This window comes from Vipera ursinii (genome assembly GCF_947247035.1).
Source record: "Vipera ursinii genome assembly, chromosome: 2".
NCBI classification, from domain to species: domain Eukaryota; kingdom Metazoa; phylum Chordata; class Lepidosauria; order Squamata; family Viperidae; genus Vipera; species Vipera ursinii.
The window spans coordinates 275,283,609-275,309,233 of NC_139513.1; the positions used below are offsets into that span (position 1 = coordinate 275,283,609).

At 41.6% G+C, this 25,625-nt stretch overlaps 1 protein-coding gene across 3 annotated transcripts in view; it reads left to right on the top strand.

Annotated features, from left to right (window-relative positions):
* Positions 1-1,058: 1,058 nt before the first annotated feature.
* LIFR (LIF receptor subunit alpha) overlaps positions 1,059-25,625 on the top strand; it is a 99,261-nt gene continuing 74,694 nt past the window's right edge. The window contains exons 1-2 of one of the 3 annotated variants that reach the window (XM_083356802.1): positions 1,197-1,214; positions 15,957-16,068. The gene's annotated coding sequence lies outside the window, so the exon portion shown is untranslated. Of the gene's footprint in view, positions 1,215-3,267; positions 3,428-15,956; positions 16,069-25,625 lie in introns of those variants that run through there. The other 2 variants (XM_083356801.1, XM_083356803.1) reach the window with 2 other exon arrangements.

Consider the following 25,625-nt stretch of genomic DNA (forward strand, 5'->3'; position numbering starts at 1 on the left):
TGATTAGGGGACTGGAGGCTAAAACATGTAAGGAACGGTTGCTGGAATTGCGTATGTCTAGTTTAATGAACAGAAGGACAAGCGGGTGACATGATAGCAGTGTTCCAATATCTCAGGGGTTGCCAGAAAGAAGAGGGAGTCAAGCTATTCTCCAAAGCACCTGAAGTACAAGGACAAGAAGTAATGGATAGAAACTAAACAAGGAGAGAAGCAACCTAGATCTAAGAAGAAATTTCCTGACAATTAGAACAATTAACCAGTGGAACGACCTGCCTCCAGATGTTGTGGATATTCCAACACTGGAAATTTTCAAGAAGAGGTTGGACAACCATTTGTCTGCAGTGGTCTAGACCAGCGTTTCCCAACCTTAGGAACTTGAAGATGCGTGGACTTCAACTCCCAGAATTCCCCAGCCAGCTGGGGAATTCTGGGAGTTGAAGTCCACGCATCTTCAAGTTCCTAAGGTTGGGAAACGCTGGTCTAGACTAGGGTTTGCTGCCCGAGCAGGGGTTTGGACTAGGAGGACTAAAGAATAGCCTTGAGGATCGTGCTAAACAGAGGTGGAGCTTCCCCATTTGGGGATCCGAACAAGGTCCCTGCCCGCTGCTGCGGTTTCAGCCTCATCCAGACCAGGGATCAGCTAGAGAAGGAGGTCGGGAGTGATGCCCAGACGGAGGAGGAAGCCGTCTCAGGGAGCCACTTCGGAGCAGGTAGGTGCTCCTGCGGGGTAAATCTGCGGGGTAGCCTGACTTAGAATCCAGCAGGCCAAGGGCCGGGCGGCTGCCTCCGGACGCCCCAAGCCTTCCACCGAGCAGCGTCTGTTGCCTGTCGACTCGCGGCTCCTCCTTCTCCGAGCCGTAGTCAGAAGTCAATCCTTCTCCATAGGCTGCTGCTGCCGCTGCTGCCGCCGCCGCGGCTCTTCTTGACTGCGCCTTTGCCAGGCCTCTCGCTGGAAGCCCATCCAGCAGCCGGGTGACCCTCTCGGAGCCCGCCTGCGGGCAAGGTCGAGTCCCAGGCTAGCTGGCTTTTACTAACAGGACTCCTCGTTCCCTGCACTCCCCCCACTCCCCCCCCCCACACACAACCGCCCCAGGCTTCCTGTTGGGACTACGTAATCCCGCCACCCGCAGCAGAGCGGAGGCCCGGCCCGCCTGGCATTGCTTTGCGTTATGGACAAGCGCGGCGGGAGGATAAAGGAGAAGCGGCGTTGTAAGGTGAGGGCTCTGGGTTTAAGGGCAAGAGGGGCCGGGAGGGTTTAAAAAGGGGGCAGAGGTTAGGGTGGAAAAAGCCTGGGATCGCCCCCGCGGTCTCTGTTTTTCCTCGCCTGGATCACCCCGCTCGGGTGCAAACAGATCCCCCCCCGGTTTCTCCCCGGAGGGAAACCCTAAATTAGACTTGGACCTGACGGACCTGATAGCTTCGCTCCAAATCGGCTAATCCCACCCACCCCGTTGGAAACCTTTCTGTGATCTGGGCACCACTTCCCGGGAAAACTTGGTGGGCTTCCATTGATTCGGGTCCCGTTTCCTGAGAAAGCTTGGAAGAAAGGGGGCAGTCCCGGACCGCCCCCTCCTCTCCTTCGTTGACACGTCGGGACCCCAAAAGGTCAAAGCGTTTCTTGGTTCCCAGGCAGCTTTTTCTCGCCACCCTGGACCTCGTAGCGCCCTCCTCCGCTATCCGCGCCTGTTTCTCTCAGGAGAGTAACTCCCACCCGCCCTCAAACACTGTCCCCACTGCCCCGACCAGCCCACGCGCGATTCCCCGTTTTCCTAAATGTCACGCCGTCTGGGACATCTCTTGTGTCTCGGGGAAGGGCTTAACGGTTGGCGCAGCTCCCTCCAGATTCCTTTTTGCAAGCATTTCCGCTGATTTCTAGTAGTAGGTGATGGATTCCGTAGACTCGCTCGGTCCCCCTTGTGAATTGAGATCCGAGCGGAAAAGAAAAGTGAGGCAGGAGGGAACGAGTGTTTGCAAATGAGGCCGGCTGGTTTCGATCCCGATTTGCTTGCTTTCGAGGTAGCCGCGGGGATGAATGCGGAGAGGAATTCTTTCTTTTTAGCCTGTACTGTTTATGTAGGTTGAAAGATTTTTTTTTCCTAAAAAAAAATGGTCTTGGGCATATGGGAACTCTGCGTCTTTGGGGGGGGGAGAGGTCGTGGGGCGAGCGTGGGACTGCGTGACACTACAGAAAGTGGGAGGAAGAGCAGAGTGACTCAGTGGTTCGTTTGTTCTTTCACTTGGGCTCCCCTCCTCCTTCCCCCGTCCCCATTTTTAGTACTGACGCGATATTGGCAGGATTTGTAGTGAAAGATATTTGTCTGTGTTCACTGACTGTAACAAAAGCTGAGCCACTGGATTCCGAGATAGTTTTAGCGGTTCTCTCACAACACTCTCTTTCTCTCTCAAAGAAACATATTTAATTATTTTTAAAGAGAGAACTGGAGAAAAATTCTGGCGGTCTTAGATCATAGCATCAAGGCAAATCCTTACTTTGCACACACCTTGCTAGCATGTATAAATATAAATACAGATATATAGGAAGAGAACAGAATAGAATAACAGAGTTGGAAGGGACCTTGGAGGTCTTTTAGTCCAACCCCTTGGTCAGGCGGGAAATCCTATGCCATTTCAGACAAATGGTTGTCCAAATTCTTCTTAAAAATTTCCAACGTTGGAGCATTTACAACTTCTGGAGGCAAGTTGTTTCACTATATAGGACAAGGCTGTTACAATCAGAATGACCGGAGTCATGCTTTGAGCTAAGCCTTTACTCATGATTTATTGAGTAAATTGCAACAAGTTCACGCATTTGGGATTGTAAACTAAAAGCCCAAAGCACAATAGGCTACCATTATTATTACATAGTAGAGGGCAGAATTTAATTTGATTGCCCTCACAGTACACTCGTTCCTGCATTTTTTTTAAAAAAATCCAGGCTTAATGAAAATAGCCTCTGTTTGAAAATGGCTTCAAGATAAACTAATGGTTAACTTTAAAATGGCCCTCTGATCAATAATTCATTAAGCTGCAGTGAATGTAGAAGGTTCTCTTAGATTTACATAAACAAGCTGTGTGTCTTCTGATTTTCTTGATTTGCAATGTAATTTGGATTATAAAATATATAACCTGAGCCTCAAAGGAACTCCATCTTGGCTTCCGACAATCAATTAACTAATTTCAGTAGCCCAATAGCAACTCTCATTAGAATGGTAATGTGAAATTGCTGGCAGTAAGTAACTCTTAAAAGCTTGCATACAGTTCAGTGTCTGCTTGGAAGCAGGTAAAAAAAAGGAGCCGGTTACAATTTCCAGAGAAGAAAACTGTTTCAAAGTCTCCTTCGTTCCTAAAGAACAGAAGACCTCGGAGCCTGAACTGAAAGGAATTTTGAAAGCTGAACCATACTTGCAGGAAAATTTATATCAAAAAGGTAATTCCCACAAAACTGACTTGAGAGCTGCTAAAACAGGAACGGTCAGTCCTCTGTTTTGTAACACATATGGATACCTCCCTTGGTATTTATCAGGTTGTTTGCTCCACTTGGGTCTTAAGGTGTTTTAATTTTTTTAAAAATAAAAAATGAAAAGCTGAGTAATTCAAGCACTGCTTATTTTTAGCAATGCCTCTGAGTCCTGTTGGGATGCTTAGAAAATAGCTTTGGTAGGGGAAAAGAAACATACTATAATAATCAGTAGCATTGTGGGAAGCTTCTTAAAGTAGCATGTGTGGCTTTGTGGCCTGGGAAAATGTGGATTAAAGGAAAGTTATTCCTGACAACATATAGGCCCGCATGCATTGTAAAATATTTTTAAAAAATATCTGTTTACTTGATCCTAATTGACCTTTGTAACTTGGGGCACTAAGGAACATTCTAGATGGCTAAAGACTGAATATTTTGCGGCTGGCCATGCTCAGCGTTGGTAACTGTTTTGTGAGAATGCCTGCAACATTCAGAAATGTATTGTGGATTGGACATTGGCTTTGCATTAGGAAAATGTGGATTGAGGGCACGGGACCTTTTAAACCATAGTGTATATGTTGAATATATTTTTCTAAGTTATCAAAGAAAAACATTTCCTAATCTAGCCGGCATCGACTTCCCTCCGCCCTGTGCGTTCCCACAGAGAGGGCCTCCTCAGGGTGCCACCGGTCAGAGAATGTTGACTGGTGGCCCCCAGGGGGAGATCCTTCTCTGTGGGCGCCCCGGAGCTATGGAACCAGCTACCGGTTGAGCTCCGGACGGCGCCTGACCTTCGCTCCTTTCGCCGCGAGCTAAAAACATACTTTTTTGAACAAGTTGGCCTGGCCTGATGAGGGGATTGGGGGGGGGGTTTGCTATTGTTATTTTACTAGGTTTTATAGATGTATTTTAGTATGTGGGCATTTATTTAATCTAGTTTTAACTTTTGTAATTTGTATTTTTATTCTTGCCCTGTTCACCGCCCTGAGTCCTTCGGGAGAAGGGCGGTATAGAAATATTATTAAATATTAAATATTAAATAAATACTCTCCCAAATTAATGCTTGAAATTAAATTCCTCATAGCCATGCTATAGAAGTGGAAAGGGTCTATTGTTATTTATGTAGTATTCCTATAAATGTCTGAAGACATTTTTATTAAAATCATGTTGATGACAAGCTTGTTTAAGTTGGATTTACATATGCAGAACAGTGGATTATGTCAAATAGGATTATTGGTAAATCTTATCTGAATCCTGTTCAGTATAATTCTTTTCAATATTTTGGAATATATTAAGATAATAGTTAATATATTTTTTCTTTTTCATTTTTCTGAAAAAATAGGCAAACTAAAAATGTAGCACCCTGGGAAGATTCCCCCCCACCAAAACACTATTGATCCCCCCCCGGGTTTTCTTGAAAATGATGCTTTCTATAACTTCATTTGCACTGATATAGTTTTAGCTGTCTATCTTCTCACTTCTGTCTCTGAATACAAGACTGAAAATGCCAACATCTGCAAACTCTGTCATAGTTCTCAATAGACTAATGCAGTAGAGATGTTAATAGAATTTGTAGAAATTATCTTTAATGTAAGTTGTCTTAATGTTAAACTTTTAATAATTTCATGGGCTGTCCATATAGTTTTGACAGCAGTATATAAAAATAGTTTACACTTTCCTTTTTAAAGAATATTTGTACCAATCTTCTAACAATTGTAAAATATAATAGAAAAGGGGTATGGAAAATGATTCAGATCTAAAATGTTATGAGGCACTGGTGAGGGATGGACAAAGCAGAAAATAAATGAAATTTTAAAGCTGGAAAAAATATTCCACATACTGCTGTTTTTATATGATTTCTGCACCTTTTCCTTTAATTGTGCCTGGTGCCCTTCTTACCCTAAAGTTCCAATTGTGTTGGCTGATGCTGCTTATTGATTAAGAAAAAAATCTGTTTGGATCCTGGGATCCAGGATTCTGGGATTTTTAAACATACATTTCCTCAGCTTTGTTTTGTTTTTCATTCTATAGGAAATTCTTTATTCTCTCTCATGGCAGCTTGCAGACTTGCTAAAATATCCATATGTTCCTTAGCAGTTCCGCCATATGTAGAAAACTATTTGGGGCCAAGCCAATCATCTGTTTAGTTTGGTATTTTTCAGACTAGCTGGAACAGTCTCAAGCAAACGATTAAATCAGGGAGCTTTTGCAAAGCATATGCCACTGCTTAGTCATCCTCTCGGTATAAATCTTAAGAACACTTATTTGGTGAATTACACAGCATCGATCATATAACACTACTTTTGTATGCCTGATAATTTATAAAAGCATACAAGACCCAAATGCCAATTGTTTTAAAGAATAGATCTCATTTTCTTTTTAAAATCATTTTCCCATTTAGTCTCTTGATTTCTATAATGTGTATCATGGTGGCATTTTTAATATTCTCTTGCGCTTTGTAGAGCTGGAATGTACTTGAAGGTTAATAAGTCCTCCAGTTTTTCCTCATTCCTTCTCAAGGCCTCTACATTGTTAGGCTGCTGCTTTCTTTTTGTACAAAACTACTTTGTGTCCTTTTTGCAGAGAAATATACAACATTTTTTTAATGAATTCCATGTTCTCTTTCCTTCCGATGAGCTTTCCATGAACCTTTTAACTATCTTACTAATTTCTACAGTGCAAATAATGCTTTTAGCGCTGAGGAGATAAAGTGCATTGAATTCACAATTTGTACTGACTATATAGAAAGGCCTGGGGGGTGGGGGTGTCATTTGCTTTTCACTCTAAACCTAACCCTAGTGATTTGCTCCAAGTGGATTTTAAAGTGCAGATTTCCTGTTGCATCTGTCCTGATTTTCTTTGGATGTGCTGGATTTTATCTGGAAATCAATGATCAACACATCTGGAGCTTACTAGAGTAGTTTGGGAGATGCTGAATTTGGTTCTCTGCCCAATGAAACTTAATCCACAGTAAAATGGGCAGCCTTGACAGCCTTGTGATTCAGACAGCCTTTTTAGTTAATATTACAGTGAATGTTCTTTCCAGTGAAGATTAGTGACAGAAGAATGTAATTTAAACACAAACTGTAAGAATGGCTTAGTCAAAGGATTCAATTCAGCAATCGGCAATCACGGCATATGCTGCCTTGGCCCTAATATGGGAACCTTTTTTCAAAGTGTTTCAGAAGTTCTGTGAGAGTTTGGAGGTGGGAAAGAATTGGAGGCAAGAAAGAAGGGGATTACATGTGAAAAGGAGATAAATGTTCCATCCCAATTGCAACTGGACATTCTCTCTTTCTGCTTCAGTCCTGTCTAATCATCCTGTATGTGGGAATGACCTTAGGAGAAAGCCACAGACTGGACAACCAGCATGTAAAAGTATCTCACTCCACAGAAGCACCGGAGGAGGAGGGGGAGAGAGCATATGGGAAGCATTTAAGAAAAGGGAATCCCCAGTTTTTGGAAAATAAAAGAAGTGGGGAGAAATACTTTGTCTTGCAACCTTGGCAACTTTAAGATTTGCTGGCTGAGGAATTCTGGGAGTTGAAGTCCACAAGTCTTAAAGTTACCAAGGTTGGAGACCCCTGTTCTAGTTCAACCGCTTGCTAAATAGGATACCCTATACCAGGGGTAGGCAACCTCAGCTCTTTTATGACTCATGGACTTCAACTCCCAGAATTCCTGAGTCAGCTATTCTGGGAGTTGAAGTCCATGAGTCATAAAAGAGCCGAGGTTGCCTACCCCTGCCCTATACCATTGCTTTATTTTTATGTTATGTATCTTGTTTCAAGGTTCTTATCTCTCCCAGTGTGACTATATGCTTCACACAAAATACTGTTGTATGAAAGTTCTGTTTATCAGGCTGCCATCTCTTTCTCCCCTCCACAAGGCATATAATATGGTTAGAGCTGGTGTTGCTTGTTGTCCTTCTTGTCTGAACTCTGCTGAAAGGCTAACTCATCCCTTGAAAAATGGTTCTTAATAAAAGTCACAAAATAATTGCCCATTTGCATTTTATGTGGAGTCCAAACATTGCAAAAAACCCCCCAACCCTATATTTTTACAGAGAATCCCTCTGATATTATTAAAAGCTATTTTGTGTGTGCCTTTAAGTCAGTATTGACTTCTGGTGACTGCCTGGATAGGTCTCTGCAGTTTTCTCGCCAACATTTCAGAAGAGGTTTGCCATCCTCATCCAGGAGCTATGGTCACCCAGCTTTATTTGTGCCCAAGGTAGGATTAGAACTCCTAGTCTCCCATTTTATAGCTTGGTGCCTTAACCACTGTACACCACAGTAATTCTCAAAGGTGAAATACCTGTCTTAAAAAAAAAGGTCTTCACTATGTATCTAGCCTACCAGAGTACTTGATTTTTGTAGTGGCCTAATGTGTTTACACACCAAAAATTAAACGGATTTAAATTGGAGGAAGGGCCATTATAACTATGAATGACAGTGGGGGCACGTTTTGAGTTGATAGCTTTGGAGAATGGTTTTAGCAGCATTGTGGATCTTGCTTGGGATTGTGCCATGGGATAGACACAATTTATCACTGCATGACGGAAGAATTGAGAATACACATGTTGAAAATAAGCATGGGCACACATGCTTAATTTATGTTTGGAAACTGGTAGAGTAGAACTCCATATTTTGGCCCTTGGATTTTTCTTTTCTTAGTGCTGGAGGTAATGAAAAAGACCAGTGAGGAGCAATATACTGGATCAAAAAAAATCTGGTTTAAATAACATGCTAATCCAGATTTTCTTAACCCATCATTTTGAAATAAACTGTAAGTGGTCAGGCTAAGTTAGTCCAAACATACTATATATTAGTGCTCATGGGAAGCAAACTGATGGGGTTAGAAAACCATGGTTTTGAGCAAGCAACCACAAAATGGTTGTTTGCTCTATCTCTGTGCTATATCTAGTGGTTTTCTGTATTTGTTTTTCAGACCAGATCTGGTAGCCTTACTTTTAGTGCAATCATGTCCTACAAATTGCAGTGTCAAGCTATGTTTCTCAACCTTAACTTTAAGATATGGCTGCATCTTAGCTGGAGAATTTGGGGAGTTGAAGTCTACCTTTCTTACAGTTGCTAAGGTTGAGAAACTCTGGTATAAAGTACATTCAGGAGACATATTTTCCCAAGTAAACAATATTAGAATTGCAGCCTGTTGGAAAGAAGTCATCTAATTCTCTATTTTCTCAAAGTTCTTTAGTTCTCAAAGTTTGCCTCTTATTGGGGTTACTATTACTGGAAAGTTCAATTTATTTTACTAGAATCACTCTGGTAATTCTCCTTAGCATGGAGAATTGCATACAGCCTCATTGTATAACATATTTTTTCCCTAGCAGACAGAAAGTTGGCTGCTGTTGATAGTTGGATTATAAATAACTTTGGGGGTGGGGAGGAGAAAACACTGATATGCCAATTAAGATATATTAGCGTGTTTTAAGAAAAAGGAAGCACTGACAATTATGGAACAATCATGCATGTACTAACCCCATGTGATTTATTTTAAACATTTTACCACATAAAGCCAGATATACTGTATCTTGCCTATCTTTCTGTCTATGTGAATAACCATAAAAGGTAAAGGTAAAGGTTCCCCCGCACATGCGTGCTAGTCGTTTCCAACTCTAGGGGCTGGTGCTCATCTCCGTTTAAAGCCGAAGAGCCAGCGCTTGTCCGAGGACGTCTCCGTGGTCATGTGGCCAGCATGACTAGATGCCAAAGGCGCACGGAACGCTGTTACCTTCCCACCGTAGTGGCCCTTATTTTTCTACTTGCATTTTTACGTGCTTTCGAACTGCTAGGTTGGCAGAAGCTGGGACGAGTAACAGGCGCTCACTCTGCTACGTGGCACTCAGGATTCGACCCGCCAAACTGCTGACCTGATCAACAAGCTCAGCGTCGTAACCCACTGAGCCACCCACTGTGAATAACCGTAGTGAAGGACAATTTTGCCAACCTCTGAAGATTCCAAGCCAAACTTTAGTTGCAAGATAGGAGGAACATGTTAATGAGTACTTTTGTCTTGAGAAGCCTGGGAATTTTTTTTCCAAAGCCAGTGCTGTGATATTTGGGGAGTATTTTGTAAAGGAGTGGCTTTATAATGCAGTGGTGTGAATACTGAATGCAATGCTTTCCCCTGGAAGGTTGCTTTGGCTTCCTCTGTTGCCAAGTTTTCAACAATGACAAAAGTCAGTGGGAAGCAGCACGTAGGTGATTATTCATCTCATTTAAAAATAGCTCAACCTATTAGAAGGACCTCTATTTTAATAGAAAGAGTGCTTCAGTATTAATAAATTCCTCCTATGACTTCCTTGTTAAACACCGAATAATAGATTTTCAATAAGGTATGCATGTTATTGTCTGTAAATGTACTGAATTTATCTGAAACGAAGATGAGTGTCTACAGATGGATTCAGATTTGGAATCTTTTCTTATGTTTATTTGGTAGTAAGTTATTCTGAGCTGAATGGTACATCTAGGTAAGGATCCTGGCAAGTCTAACTTCCAAAATGTAAGGTAGCATCTGCAGCCATAGAATTTAGCGGGATGGAAATTGAGGTCTCTTGGCCCCAAGGCAAACATTTAGAAGAGACCACCCACCCCATCATTAGTCATCATTTAAAGAGCTAGGTGTGAGTGAGCAGGCCTGTTTGGGTGTCTGGAGCTTGGACCCATGTGTTGCTCTGAGGGATGAGTGGCACCTGCAAAGGGGGGGGGACTCTGGTGTTTTTTTTTGGGAGCGGGGAGGTGAGGTGGGCAGAGCAGTGTTGATGGGTTGCTACTACTGTAGATCTTGGCTGCAGGAATCTGAACCACCATTAGATGCAGCAGAGTTAGAATTTTCTGTATGTCATTGTTGTCATCAGAATGCACTGCTGATCAGAAAGGGTAGACTGGAAAGAAGGAAATTTTGTTGTAATTTTAGAGAGGGTAAGATATCAGTGTACGTACTTGTAACTGCTGTTAAGATCAGAAGCTGCTTCTTTATAACCTCTCATTATCCCATCCCATCCCATTCCATCCTTTTCTATTTCTTCCTTTGCATTTTTCCTTTACTTATTATTTTTCTTTATATTCCTTTTCATTTTAAAATGTGAAATGCTTTTTTATTTTTTTAAAAGTTTCTTTGATAAATTTTTTAGAAGAGGATGCACTGCTGCTTATATATTCACCCATAACCCAGTTCTACCAGCTGCCTAGACCAAGATTTAGGTTCCTGTCTGAGTGCACACAGGCTCCACAACCAAGTTTGTTTTAATGACTGAAGTCCAAGTGGGTTTTCCTTTATCTGCAAACCGCAAGGTAGCCACCACTCCTTGATTATATTAGTGTAGCTGGATTTGAAATATCTAATATAATCGCCACACACACTACACATTTTGTGTGTGTGTTTTATGTTTATGTTTTTAAAATAACTCTGAACTTGGATGTATATATGTGGAAGATTGGACTATGAACAACTCTACTTTACAAAAGATATATAGAAGTACTTGTAAAAGCGATGCAAACTCAGGAAATATCACTAAAGAATTATTATTTCTCATTTCCAATGCTCCTTAACTTTCTGTGTTTCTGCTATCGCAAGAGTTAGTAGGTCTGTTTAAAAAACTGAGTGATGAAATGGTTACAATACCTCTTCTGAAAAAAGTTGGCCTTGTTAAAGAAAAGCAAAATACAATATGAGAACAGGAAGGAATCTGTAGCAATTAATGTATATCATCAAACTGTGATGCGTGGATGTAACTGTTAAGTCACCTTAAGAGGAGGCAAGGTTGGAACTAGACCAACAGTGGAGAAACATTGTTCTCTTTAAAGACCAATTCATTTGGCTAGAGCGATTAATTTAGTTGTAGCAGAATGAGTCATATCTTATTGTTTCCACAGTTATGAGCTGTGGATTTGCTGGGCACACAATGCCGGTCCTGAAAGTTATCAGTTGGGAACATCTGTCTGAACATATTCGCACATTTGAGCATAGAACAACTCAAAGAAGTGCTGCAAGATTGGAAGGCATGGAGAGAACCTGGCCCCTAGAACTGCCAAGAGTCAGACATGACTGAATGGATAACATCATCCTCATTGACACATAACAAAACATTGACAGTTTTCTCAGTGTGGCATCTTCCAGACGCATCCTTGCTGCATCCTCTGTGATATTCAGGCTGTTGTCCAGGACATCTGAAATGGGAACGGGAATGTGAAGAATCTAGTTTTATAGAAATATCAGGGGAAAAAAAATTTCAAATAAATAATGGATTGTATTGGGATTGTCAGAATAATGCTTTCATAATGGAACAATTGTTGGGAAAGTTCAAATGATTTCAGACACATGAAGTAAAATGCCAATCCAGTGGAAGAGAATACCTGTACCTCAGGGTTTTGCTATGAAGTCCATGGTGCTCTCTGAGCTTAGTTTTTTGCTCGTGGGTATTTCAATACCCAACTAGGTAATATCAGTGCTACAGAGTATGGGGTTTGCTGGGGGGGTTTTCTGGCAGTGTTGGTGGGGATGTGGTTTTCTCCTTGGTAGTTTCTTGATTAGAATATTATTTTCTGTTTGATTTGTTTGTCTGGTGTTAATCCCTGCTTATCAGGTTGCTGGGTACTGGAAAGGATGTGTTCTGTTTGTTTCTTACACAATGGTGTGTAAATGTGTTTATTTCTATATGTCTATTGATGTGTCTGATTTGTCTGAGTTTCAAGCTTTCAGGAATTTCCTAGCGGATACACAAACACACACATGCACAGCTGAAGATCAAGGCACACTCCCACGCTGTGAACCTGCTCTTTCAGATTAATGCAGTACAATTGTCCAAAACAAACTGCATTTACATTCAAAGCATTCCAAAATGATGTACAATATTTGTATAAAACCAGAAATTGGATTAATTTGGGAATGTCCTCAATAGATTTTTTTTAGAGTAGAACAGTATCTCTTACATAAGTGAAAGTGGGGGAGCAGGGAGGGGAACAGCCAAGGACAATGCTATCAGGCTTGTACTCTTGATACTGTTCTGAATGAAACTCTTCTGAATGGATCAATAAGATTGATAAAGAATAAGGTGAAGGTTAATTGTGAAGGTTAGTGATATGAAGGGTGTGTATAGAACTTACCTCTTCTTTTAAGAAGATAAATCATTTATCTAGCTGAAGTATCAGTAGTGGGGAAGCTGTTGCCTCACTGATTGATTTATTCAATTGCAGATAGACATCTGGGATGATTTCTCTTTGTCTTCTCCTATCAGCACACCCCAAGGAAACTTTTCTAAACTTTTATTGACTTTTTTTTAAACCTAAAATAGTGTTCCTTATCCTTATGTCCTCTGAATGTGTTGATTGACCCATGCTGGCTGAAGATAATGACAAGTTTAGTTAAATAACTTCTTTTTGGAGGATTCTAGGTCACAGAATTGAGAGGTGTATTTTTTACATGTTGTTTCTGATTAAAGCAAAGGAGAGAGAAAGGTACTTGTTGATTGTAATTGTTAGTACAATTCTAAGCTTTTTCTTTAGTACATTTCTATTTTTTTCTTTTAGAAAATGTGTTTTGTATGCATTATGGAGCTGGACCGTAGAAAGAAACAAATATCTGAACTGATCAGAAATTTGGCAGTTTTCCACCAGCTTCTCTCAAACTGGAATTCTTTGCATAGCTCACATGCTGAATAAAATTATACACAGATTCTCAAGACAAATTCCATAGCTTCTTTTAGCATTTTATTCAATTTATTTGAATCATAAGTATGGTTGACCTATTTTTAATATATACTTTACATCATCTCTACAGAGAATCTGGCTTTTAGGTGTACATGTGATTATGATGATGATAACTTTATTGTCACTTTGAATGTACACCAATCGGCATACATCAAAATGAAATTTCGTTGCATACAGCTCTCAAAGGGTCACCACCTCCGATATATACTCCTTGTTCGGGGCCTGCTCAAATTTCACATTGTCCATTTTAGTCTCTAGGGAGTGAACGATGGCAAACAGGACAGATGGAAATGGGGCTCCATGTGGATTAGCCCTCAAATTTGCTTGTATTCTGACAACCTTGCCTTCTTTCCTTTTTCTGATCCTGACTCTTCCACCCTTTCCTTAAAGAGGCCTTGCTTCTTTTCGCCCCTGGAGCACGCTGCTGCTGCTGCCGCCGCCAACTCCTCCAAAAGCCTCTCTCTCTTCCTCTGGGCCTGCCGACAGCCTCATCCAGTTCCTTCACTCCTTAAGCTCCAGGTCCTCTCCTCCTCTGCCTCCTCTGGAAACAGCCCTGATTTGCAGTAGAATCCATCACTGGGCCAGCAGTCAGATCTTGCTGCTGGCAGAACAAATTCAAACAGCGCCAACAACTTTTAACGGTCTCACCAACAGTTCCAAAACAACTAGAAACTTGCCAGGCCAGCAAAGATTGTCGGTCGTATGTCATATGTTACCTTAGTTCCACCATGTTGCTCAAACACGTTAAAATCTTCCTGATCATGTGGCCTATAGCCCTTACTATCCCTCCCAAAACTATTCACCTTCAAGAGCCAATGCAGCCGCAGCCATTCCAGGCGCCGCCATCTTAGAACAATATACCAAAGTGATAGGATAACAAAATCCTTAAAAACAACATTGAATTTCTGACTCTTAGCACATTAAGCTAATGGCAACTGCTTTGAAATGTTGGTCTTCTCTTTGCAGGTGTTCCTGATAGGTGAGCTTTGGGCAAACATTTGTTGACTTGAGCCTGCATTCAGAAGTAAACAATACAATTGATGTTCTATAAAGCATATGTTTTGGCCCTTAAAACTATTCTCTTGAGGATAAGATAACCATGTTTTTCCTTAGCAGTATTGAAATATATCCTTTGACCACAGGGACAAATATCTTTTTCTCCAGTCTCCAAAGTTGCTGATTATTGTCAAAAATCATTGGGATAGGACCCCAAACAAAGAGCACATGAGAAAAAAAATCCATGTGATGCTTCTATATGAGACACAGCTGTATCCAGTTTACACTGATGCCTTCAGCTGTTGTAAGACTGACTACTCCTGTCCAATCCCAAGTCTGTGTATGGTTTGAAATAACCTAACAGCATAAAACTACAAGCCAAAATTTGTACCGTACAGTACTGTTATATTTTAGAGGACTTCTTTTTTGTTGTTAAATGATTCCAAAGATTATATTTTGTAAGTAGCCTGGAGAAATTTGAGAGTAAGCTATATATAAATAAAATAATTAAAACTGAAACTAGAGAGAATTCATGATGCTGATTCTTGTTCAATAACTATATGCACTTCATATATACACTTCATTATAGCTGAAGAAGTTTCTTTAATGAGAAGAAAAAAGAAAAAACAAAACGAAGTCCAGTTGCCTCGTGGAAAAGCATCTTTGGGATATATGCACTTCACTTCCAAAGTGTGGCAAGCTACACATGCCTGAGTTGTGGTACCTCTCCACTTCTCTTCCTATTCCAGCAGGAGCTGGAGATCACTTGGTGTGATGTAGAGCACTGCATCTATCATAGCTATTCATTTTTTTGATGCCTTCTCATGTCACCTTGCATAGAAATTCTGGGAATTGAAGTCTAAAACATCTGGATAGAATAGAATAGAATAGAATAGAATAGAATAGAATAGAATAGAATAGAATAGAATAGAATAGAATAGAATAGAATAGAATCTGGAAGTGACCTTGGAGGTCTTCTAGTCCAGCCCCCTCCTCAAGCAGGAGAACAGACAAGTGACTGTCTAGACCAGGGGTGTCAAACTGCCAGCCTGCGGGCCAAACACATCAAAACGAAACCATGCAATGGGGAAAAAGCTCCAATATGTCACACAGCGTCACATGACGTTGTGAGTTTGACATGTCTGGTCTAGACTCTAGCCTCTTCTTAAAAGTCTCCAGTGATGGAGCGCCCACAATTTCTGAAAGCAAGCTGGTTAATTGTCCTCAATGTCAGGAATGTCCTTTAATTCCAGGTTCCTTCTCTCTTTGATCAGTTTCCAACCATTGTTTCTTGTCCTGCCCTCTGGTGCTTTGAAGTGACCCCCTCTTCTTTGTGGCTGGCCCTCAAATACTTGACTCATGTCTCCCATATTTCTTTTTTTCTTTAGACTAGCCAAACCCAAGTCCTGCAACTGCTCTTCATATTAGGCTCCAGGCCTTTGATCATCTTAGTTGCTCTTCTTTGAATTTTTTCCAAACTCTCAACATCTTTTTTGTGATATGGTGACCAAAATTGGCTGCAGTATTCCAGGTGTGGTCTTACTAGGGTTTTATAAAGTGGTACTAATACTTTGCGTGATCTTGATTCTATGCCTCTGTTTATACAACCCAGGATTGTATTAGCTTTTTTGGCTGCTGTAGAACACTGCTGGTTCATAGTCAAATGATTGTCCACTAGGACTCCAAGATCCCTCTCACAGTTACTGTTTTTAAGCTGAAGTATATTGCATATTTTATAAAATATATTTTAATGACATTTTTTATATTTCTAGATTCTAAGAAGGAATATTGAAGGGGGCAAGGAGAAGTAGAAAGAGAACAGAGGGCCCAGGATTGTCCCATGGTCCTAGTGAAGTATAGATGGACTTTCATCTTTCTACATAGGTTGTGGCAAAACCACTTTTGTGGATTACTTATTTACAAAATCATAGTTGACTTCTGTGTTAAGTTGGCAAGCCAGTTTATTCACCCAATTAACTCAGGAGATGCTTCATTTACTTCTATTGTGCTTTTGTAGGTCAGCCACATCCACTCAGATAACTCTTACTTTGTGCTACCCTTTAGTGTTCATTTGAATTTTTGTGGCCCAGGTATAGCAGCCATCACTGAAGGAACAGTTCATATATTGTACTGAGATGTGGTTTAATGTGTTATAATTAAAGTTTGAAGTACAGTATAGTTCTTTATTCTTGTAGAGTTAGGTGACTTCTAAATTGTTAATTAAATTAAATTAAACCTGAAAAGCTTGATGTTCACAATAAAGTAAAAACAAACCTCCAAATCTTGCATTATAAATTAAGATAAATGTAAATGAATATAATCCCTTTCTCATTTATGCATATTTTTCCCCCTCGTTCTTCCAGTAGTAATATAATGACATATTATTTTTGGTCAATTGCTATATTATACAGATAAGATCATTAGTGATAATATGTGCAAATAGAGCATTATACTGTAACAAGAACAAAACTGTAGAATATCAGATCCATGGTATAAATTGTCTCTTGCTCTGGCAGGGAATTGGAATAGTACTGATACTCCAGATTTTTAAAAACGTTCTTTTTTAAATAGAACATACATGCAATCATGTTTTTGTGAATGGGAGATTGTGGTCATTGAACACCCAGTTAGCTGAAAGCGGCTTTAAAGTTGAAACCATGAGAATCATTTACGGGAAGTAAATTGATTTCCTAGTCTTTTACGGATTCCTGAAAGCACAAATCTATACATTCTCCTTAAATTATGCTTAAAATCAGCATCATCTCCTAAACTTTGACCGTGATGTTTACTGATTCTCATCTTGAAGGCCTGGATCAATTGCCCTAAACAGTAATTTCCATGTAACTTTATTGGGTATGTCAGTAATGCAGTGATTTCAAAATATGAAGTGTTGCCCTTCCTGGGAATTGGAGAGAATTTACAGGATGGGAGGGTAAAAAGAAATAAAGTTCCAGGAAGTGAGAGCTTCTTTGGTCTCAATGGGGAAATGATATAGCATTAACTTAATTGCTTGGCTATCCATTGACCTGCACAAAGGCAGAGAATGTTCTTGGTCTTCTGACTGCAGCATCTCTTTCTTCACTTTCCTCCTTTTATTCACTTTACCCTTGATTTTTGGCTCATGTTGCTTCCCTCTTTCGCAATGTCACTTCTCTGCACATCAACTTTGCAAAGGCAAAGTTAGTTGCAATATACTTCAGCATGTTGTGGTTATTACACATGTATTGATTGAGAATACATATCATAAACTAAGTTTGAATTATTGAATGTTCTGCACAAATATAGAGTTTAAGTTTGGTTGCTGGTGATGAGAAAAGTTACACACACACACACACACACACACACACACACGAAAAGTTACACACACACACACACACACACACACACACACACACATATATATAAGTAAATAAATTTGGATTGCTGACAAAGAATTAAAGGGAGACTGATATAGCTATTTCAAGCTTCTTTGCTCTCAATCAGTCAGCCACACCCTTCCGAGATTCAAACCTGGGCTGCTTTGGATGTTAGGCTGTTGTTTTAACCTCTAGGCCACAGGCTCTTTCTCACTTTGTCAGCTGCATTAGGGAGGGAAGAGACGAGGGGAGGAGATATGTCTTGAGTGTTTTGAACACCTCATCGACCCAAATATGGGCGAACTCTTTTGCCTATATCAGCCCAAACTGGGGCCATCCATAGGCGGCAGTCGCAACTGAGACAATTGTTTATATTAAATAAATTTGGATTGCTGACAAAGAATTAAAGGGAGACTGATATCGCTATTTCAAGCTTCTTTGCTCTCATCAGTCACCCACACCTAGTTTGGGCTGATACAGACAAAAGATTTCGCCCATATTTGGATCAACGAGGTGCTCAAAACACTCAAGACATATACATATATACATATATACATATATAAATATGCATATACATATACATACACACACACACATTATAGAGATTAAAGCATTTTTTGTGAGAAAAATTGGATGGTTAAGAGTAATGAGGGCAAAATTGACATGCCATGATGTTTTGAAGTCAAGGTGCAAGCCTTGGCAGTACCCCTATTCAGAATGGTCAAGATTGTGGGGGGTGGGGGTGGGGGTGGAATAGAGAATTTCTTCTCTTTGTTTTGGGGGAGGTGACAACCAACAGAATCAAGTTAGGCATTTTCTGAATTTTTTACATGGCAATCCCAAAGGTTCATCATCACTGGTATAGAGACCATAGAAGTATAGTACGGTTTAAGTATAGCCTGAATTCAAAGTGGCCAGTTAAGAAAAAAAAACTATTTTGAGGTAGTTTGATTATATGACTGAGGATCAAACTGCAGGAAAAAGGAAGAGTGAGGACAGGTCATGAGGAAGGGCAAGACTGAGAAACTTATGTTTGGATGGAATTAGATTCTCAAAAAGGAGAAAAGTCAGGCGATAAAAGAACAAACACATGAAGTGGTAGGTGGACATTATGAAAAGAAGAATGGTTCACAAATATCGAAAGGTATGAATATTGCTGTTCTAAGCTAATCTTACCGATGATTCTTTTTCTTATCCTGTGTAATGGATATTTAATGTACATATGCTAATTCACCTGGTAGAAAATATGTACCGGTACTTTGGGTAGATTAGAGACTCTCTCTCTCTCTCTCTCTCTCTCTCTCTCTCTCTCTCTCTCTGTGTGTGTGTGTGTGTGTGTGTGTGTAATTGATTTTCAGTTGATTGATTTGCAGAATAGGACACTCTGGCTGGATTCAGTGTAGGCTGTTCAGGATTGTGGATGAATTGTATGCAGTGGAAGTGGCTTTTGGATTCCTATGCTCATAGGTTCATAGAATTCAAGGAGATTCACTTTTAGCAAATGCATGGGCACAATTGCACTCTAAATAACACACTTGGAAAATGGATAGTTTGCCAGAGTATGCAATGCACTCTTCATATACTATGGTATTTGCAAATGGTGCTTCAGCCTAATGTTTTTTTCTGGTGGTAAATGCATTTCGGAAGTGTGCCTCCATTTTGGTCTTTGAGATATATTAGCATTTATTCTTCTATACCATATCATTATAACAGATGCATTTATCATTCAGGAATCAGGGGCATGAAAACCATGTTGACTTTTAAGTGCTGCTCAGGACAATATTCATAACAGAAAACATACTCTAAGAATTGCATTAGCCATTAAGAACACAGTATTGTTTTCTTTTGCCATTTTAATCAGAATCTGAAAGACTGTGAATCAATTGTTAAAATAATGAATCTTTAGAAACTTTGTTTTAGACCTATGTCATGCAATTCTAGCTATGTTTCTTTCGAATAAGCCTGAATTGAGTAGGAATATCTGAATAGCTTTCATTTGTTGCTGCACCTAAGTACAAGAAAACCATACCTAAGAAGGTATTAGGTTTACCAATATTACTATTCTGAACTAACTGTATGCTTCCTTGTTTGGGCAAAATGTAATTCTTTTTTCTGATATGATATCTTGTTCCCTGCCTCTTAATTCTGTGTTTTAAAAAGGATTTTATTTTCTTTTGACCCACTATTTGCCTGCATATGAGGGATGGACAATGGACTAAAAATATGTCCATAAAGAAACTGTTTGGTTCGAATTGACGAGGACTCAGAGTGGTTAACACTGAACGAGTTTATTGAATACACAAAGTCAACTGTCAAATGTCAAATGTTGCAACCCTTTTATAGAGAAAGCGTTTGAACTGTAACCAATACAAACTGTCTGTTTTCCCGCTCCTTGGTTGTGGCGTCCAATGATTGCACCTTATTTTCCCGCTTTAAACCTTGCAAAGCTGCACAGTGTTTGCAATATCTTCTCTGGCTTATTGCTAACTATTTACATACACAACACCCCTTACCCCCCAGTTGGTGTCATTTCTTTACAAAGTCCTTTAGGTATTTTGGTGGCCTATGTATTCTAGAAGGGTATCTGTTACTTTGGCTGCTAGGGGCCCCTTTTCCTGGTTGACTGCTTGGCTGCTGGTTACTATGCTGGTTACTACTGGACCTGGGCTCAGGGTTACTGGCTTCAGATGTACTGCCTTGTGTATTAGGTTGTGTTTGGGATTCAGTTGTCACTGGCCTACTTCGCAGGGGTATTTCCCAATCAATTGGACTGAATTGTTGTTGATGGGCATCTGGAAATATGTCATCTTGCCCCACCACTACACCACTTTCAGGCCTAATGTTATCTGTACTGTTTGCCCTAACTGAGCTTTGGTCCCCCTCAGCTGGCACACACCCACTAGATCTTTTCCTCAGCTGGTCTATGTGTCTTTTACAGACCCTATTCCCTTCCCCCTCAATGATGTATGATAAGGGACCTAAGATTTCAGTTACCACCCCAGGAATCCACTTATCCCCTTGGGCGTAGTTCCTGGCCCAAATCAAGTCCCCCACTTCAAATGTTCTGTTAGGAATGTCAAATTCAATGTTTGGTTGGAGTCGGTCGGGGTGTAGTCTGTCCAACTTGGTCAAGATTTTTCTTCCCCACCTCATTTCAGCTGGACTTTTCCCTGTAGCCGAACAAGGGGTTGTGTGTTGGGCCAACAAGAACTCAGCTAGTCTCTGATGCCAGTCACCTCGAATAATTCTTTTAAGCGCGTCCTTCGTGGTCCTCACGTTCCTTTCAGCCAATCCGTTGGTGGAGGGGTGGAAGGGTGCAGAAGTCTTATGCTTAATCGAGTTGGCCTTGAGGAAATCCTGAAATTCAATAGATGTGAATTGTGGCCCGTTATCAGACACTATTAAATCCGGCAACCCATGAGTGGCAAAGAGGCCCCTTAATGCCTGTATTGTTCTGCCTGCCGTTACTGAACTGACCGGTACTACTTCTAGCCATCTAGAGTAGCTGTCGACCACTACAAGGAACGTTAACCCCTGGAAAGGTCCAGCGAAGTCAATATGAATCCTGGACCAAGGATTCCTAGCTAACTCCCATTTATGTGTGCGGATGTGTTGTTGTTCAGGCCTGGAACGTTGGCACAGATGGCAATTGGCGACGCATTCCTCAATGTCTTGGTCCAATCCTGGCCACCACAAGTGACTCCTAGCTAAGGCCTTCATCCTTACTATTCCAGGGTGTCCTTCATGCAATTCAAATAGAATAGCTGATTTGTGGATTCCTGGGATTACTACACGAGTTCCCCAAAGTAAGCAACCCATATGAACTGATAGTTCATCCTTCCTTCGGAAAAATGGACTGTATTTTACGTCTGGGTTGGCGTTGGGCCAACCGCTCATGACCCAGGCCATTACTCTCCTTAAGATGGGGTCCTTATTGGTTGCCTCCGCTATGTCTTTAGCAGTTAGGGGCAGATCAGGAATATCTTGTAGGGACATTACTTGTCCCACTGGGGCAGGGTCCTCCTCTGTTGTGCTAAGGGGCAATCTGCTAAGAGCGTCTGCATGACCCATGTCTTTACCTGGTCGGTATTGGAGGGAAAATGAATATGCTGAGAGGAAAATGGACCATCTCAGCATCCTGGGAGACATAATTTGGGGAGTCTGTTTATCTGTGGTAAACAGTCCCAGCAGGGGTTTGTGGTCTGTCAGGATTGTAAAGTTCCTGCCATACAGGTAGTCGTGGAACTTTTTAACTCCTGCCACTATGGCTAAAGCTTCCCGGTCAATTTGAGCATAGTTCCGCTCTGCCTTGGTTAGTGTGCGGGAGTAGTAAGCAATGGGTCTTTGCATTCCCTGGGTGTCTAAATGGCTGATTACTGCCCCGACGCCATAAGGCGAAGCATCGCACGCCAGGTAGATTGGTCTATTTTCTATAAAGTGGGTTACAGTTGAGCTACTGGAAAGGATATCTTTTAAGGTCTGGAAACTCACTTTGTGCTTGTCTTGCCAATGCCAAGGGGTCTTCTTATCTAAAAGCCTGTGCAGTGGTTCTGCAATGGCAGCCTTATGTGGCACAAAAGTGTGATAAAAATTTACCAAGCCTAGGAAGGCCTGTAGCTCAGCCTTGTTCCTTGGTTCAGGAGCCCCTTTTATTGCTTTAATTTTTTCAGGGGTAGGGTGGACCCCGCTTTTGTCAATCCTGAACCCCAAAAAATCAGTGGATTTAACCCCTATGCTACATTTTTCCTTTTTTAATTTTAATCCAGCCTTTCTAAATCTACCCAGTACCTGTTCCAGCCGCTCTACTAACATTCCTTCATCTTTACCAGCTATTAGGACATCATCAAAGTAAGGGCATACTCCAGGTATGCCCTTTAAGGTCCTCTCCATCACTTCTTGGAAGATGCCTGGAGCAGCTGCAATCCCAAATTGCAGTCTGTGGACTCGGAACGCCCCCTTGTGGGTAACAATTGTTTGCGCCTCTGCAGCCTCTTTGGAAACAGTCAACTGTAAGTACGCATGCGCCAAGTCGAGCTTGGCGAAGATGGCGGCGTCCTGGATCGTGGCGAGGACCTGCTTCACCGTCGGGACCGGGTAAGCATGCTTTTTCATTCCAATGTTGAGGGTCGCTTTATAGTCGGCGCAGATCCTCACATCCCCATTGGGTTTGAGGGGTGTGACGATCGGCGTCTCCCATAAACCGCCCTCAACGGGTTCTAAAACTCCGAGGCCTACAAGCCGGTCGAGCTCGGCCTCGATTTTTTCTTTTAAGGCAAAAGGTACCCTCCGGGCCTTTAGCCTGATTGGATTTACTGAGGGGTCTAGGTTAAAATTAATGGGGGGCCCTTTGTACTTGCCTAGAGATCCATCGAATACGTCTGCAAATTCTTTGCAGACGGATTCGAGGGTCTTATTTTTAATCACAGAATTTATTCCCCCTATCCAAATTCCCAGGGCAGGAAACCAATTAAGCCCTATTAAGCTAGTCCTATTCCCCTCCGTAACTACCACATCTAAGACCCCCTTAAATCCCTTAAAATTAACTCTAAGGCTGGTCTTTCCCTTTACGATTATTGGACTTTTTTGGAAGTCCATTAATTGAATATTTGTTGGGCTAAGTGGAATTCTTTTTCCACTTAGTTGTTCAATTTTTTTCAGGGTTTCAGTGGAAATTATCGACACTGAAGCCCCAGAGTCGATTTCCATTCTGCAAGGAACCCCTTGCAGAAGGACTGTGATTTTTAATTTTCCGTCCGGAAAATTGTGCCCCCTTCCCTGCCTTTTCCGATTGACTCGGGCCACCTCCCCTGGGTTTGAAAATTTCGCCCGGGATCTAGGGGTCTCCTTGCCACTAGCATTGGGGGTTACCTTACCCTCTGGCCACACATCGACTTCATTCAGACGGGAGTCCCGGACGCGGTTTCTGCAGATGGCCTGGATGTGGCCGGTCTTGCCACAAGCCCTGCACTTGGCGGTGCGGAATCGGCAGGCAGCGCGGGGATGGTTGCCGCCACAGCTGCCGCATCGGTTCTGGGTGTCGTTGTCGCGCGGTCTGGTTGCGGTGTCCCGCCACGGTCGTTGTGCCCCGGTCGGTGGTCTCTGCGGTGTTGCGGGTTGTTGCCGGCGGCCGGGTTCGGGCCCTTCGCTTCTAAGTTGTCTGGGTGCCATCTTCCCAAATCGCCTGGAGACTTCGGCGATCTCTTCCTCCCACTGCTGATCCACCTCCCCGCAGTCCACATAGCCCTCTTGGTTAATTTCAGGTGCTGTCGCCATGCTACTGCGGGGGGGGTCGCGATACCCGGTAGACTCATACGTTAGGAGTTCGTCGAGCACTTCCTGTAAATCGCCAGTAGGTTTGGCGATTATTCTGTTTTGTAATTGTTCATCGCGTAAGCCTAGCACAACTCTGTCCCGAATCCTAATTTCTAAATTATCGTATTTGCAACGAACTGCGGCTTCCCTAACGGCAGCGACGAATTTCTGTATGGATTCCCCCGGTCTCTGATTTCTCTTCTCGAAGATGCGCCGCCAAAAAAGTTCGGACCTTCGGGGAGTAAAGTGCACCTTTAGTTTTGCAAGGAGGTCGGCATAGGGCACGCTGGAGACTGGTTGTGGCTGGCACAGCCCGACAGCGACTCTGTAGACCGGTGTGCCGCAAATTGTCAAAAGTGCCGCCGCTTTTTTTCGGTCGTCGGTGATTCCGTTCACTAACAGGAATCCTTCGACCTGACCAATATATTCTTCCCAATCTTCGGGGAAGTTAGGGTCAAATTCCTTCAATGACCCGATTTGCGCCATTCGGAGAATTTTTTTTTCCTATTCTGCCGCGGCCGCTCGGTTGACTGTGACTCGCTCAGACTTTGCCGCCTTCACGACAATTCTTCCTAATCTCTGGTCTTCTGTCGATCCCACCTTCGTCGCCAGTTGTTTGGTTCGAATTGACGAGGACTCAGAGTGGTTAACACTGAACGAGTTTATTGAATACACAAAGTCAACTGTCAAATGTCAAATGTTGCAACCCTTTTATAGAGAAAGCGTTTGAACTGTAACCAATACAAACTGTCTGTTTTCCCGCTCCTTGGTTGTGGCGTCCAATGATTGCACCTTATTTTCCCGCTTTAAACCTTGCAAAGCTGCACAGTGTTTGCAATATCTTCTCTGGCTTATTGCTAACTATTTACATACACAACAGAAACCTTCATAGCGCAGGATGGAGGGAACAGGCAAAAACAGATGAAAATTTTTTAAAAGATGGTTTTCAGGTATTCTGCAACATACTCTTGAGTCTTTTTCTCTTTGTAGTTGGTGGTGTTTGGAATTGTAATCTACCACACTTCTGAAGAGAGTTATGTCAGAGAAGGTTAATTTAGAAACGATCTACCAATGATTCTGGTTCAGTTCATAACTGGTATTAAATGTGGTGATAAGAAAGAACCATTTCACAGTTTGCCAAGTGTAGTCTATAAACCAGAGATTTGTACTGATTCCTTTGAACAAATCTGTGTTAACCATTACAGAGTAGCATAACATGAAACAAGCCATCACAAAAATGTTATCAGATTAAATTTCAATTTCCTCTAAATTCCTGTGGCAAGATCAACAAGTTTTATAAAATGAAATGCAGAAATCTGTTCAGGTTTTAAAATTTGCATTTACATTTTTCATGAGGAAGGGGCCAAATTAGTTAGAGATGAAGTGTTGGATGGATACGGGATATTGATATGGAATTTTCCCCTTTTGCATTTCTGAGAGGATTTTGTGGGATCTTTATCTTGTTTCAGGATCTCCGCTATGTATTTTAAGTCTTTCCCATTTTAAAATAACAGGAAACCCCATTTCAGCAGAGGTGGCTCTGAAGGCTGTAACAGCCCTAGTCTAGAACTTAGGACAAAGTGCAAACTTTGCCAGTTTGTGGTTTATTCCAGAAACCATAGTTGGGTTTTATATTTGATACTTTTCACAGGGATGAATAACAAATCAGTTACCCTAATCCTTTAAAGTAGCCAGAGAGAGCTTTTAATTGCAGTGTTAACAAACCCACAACTGTCTCAGTCTTCTCAATTGTGAGTTTTCCTTTTCTTGCTG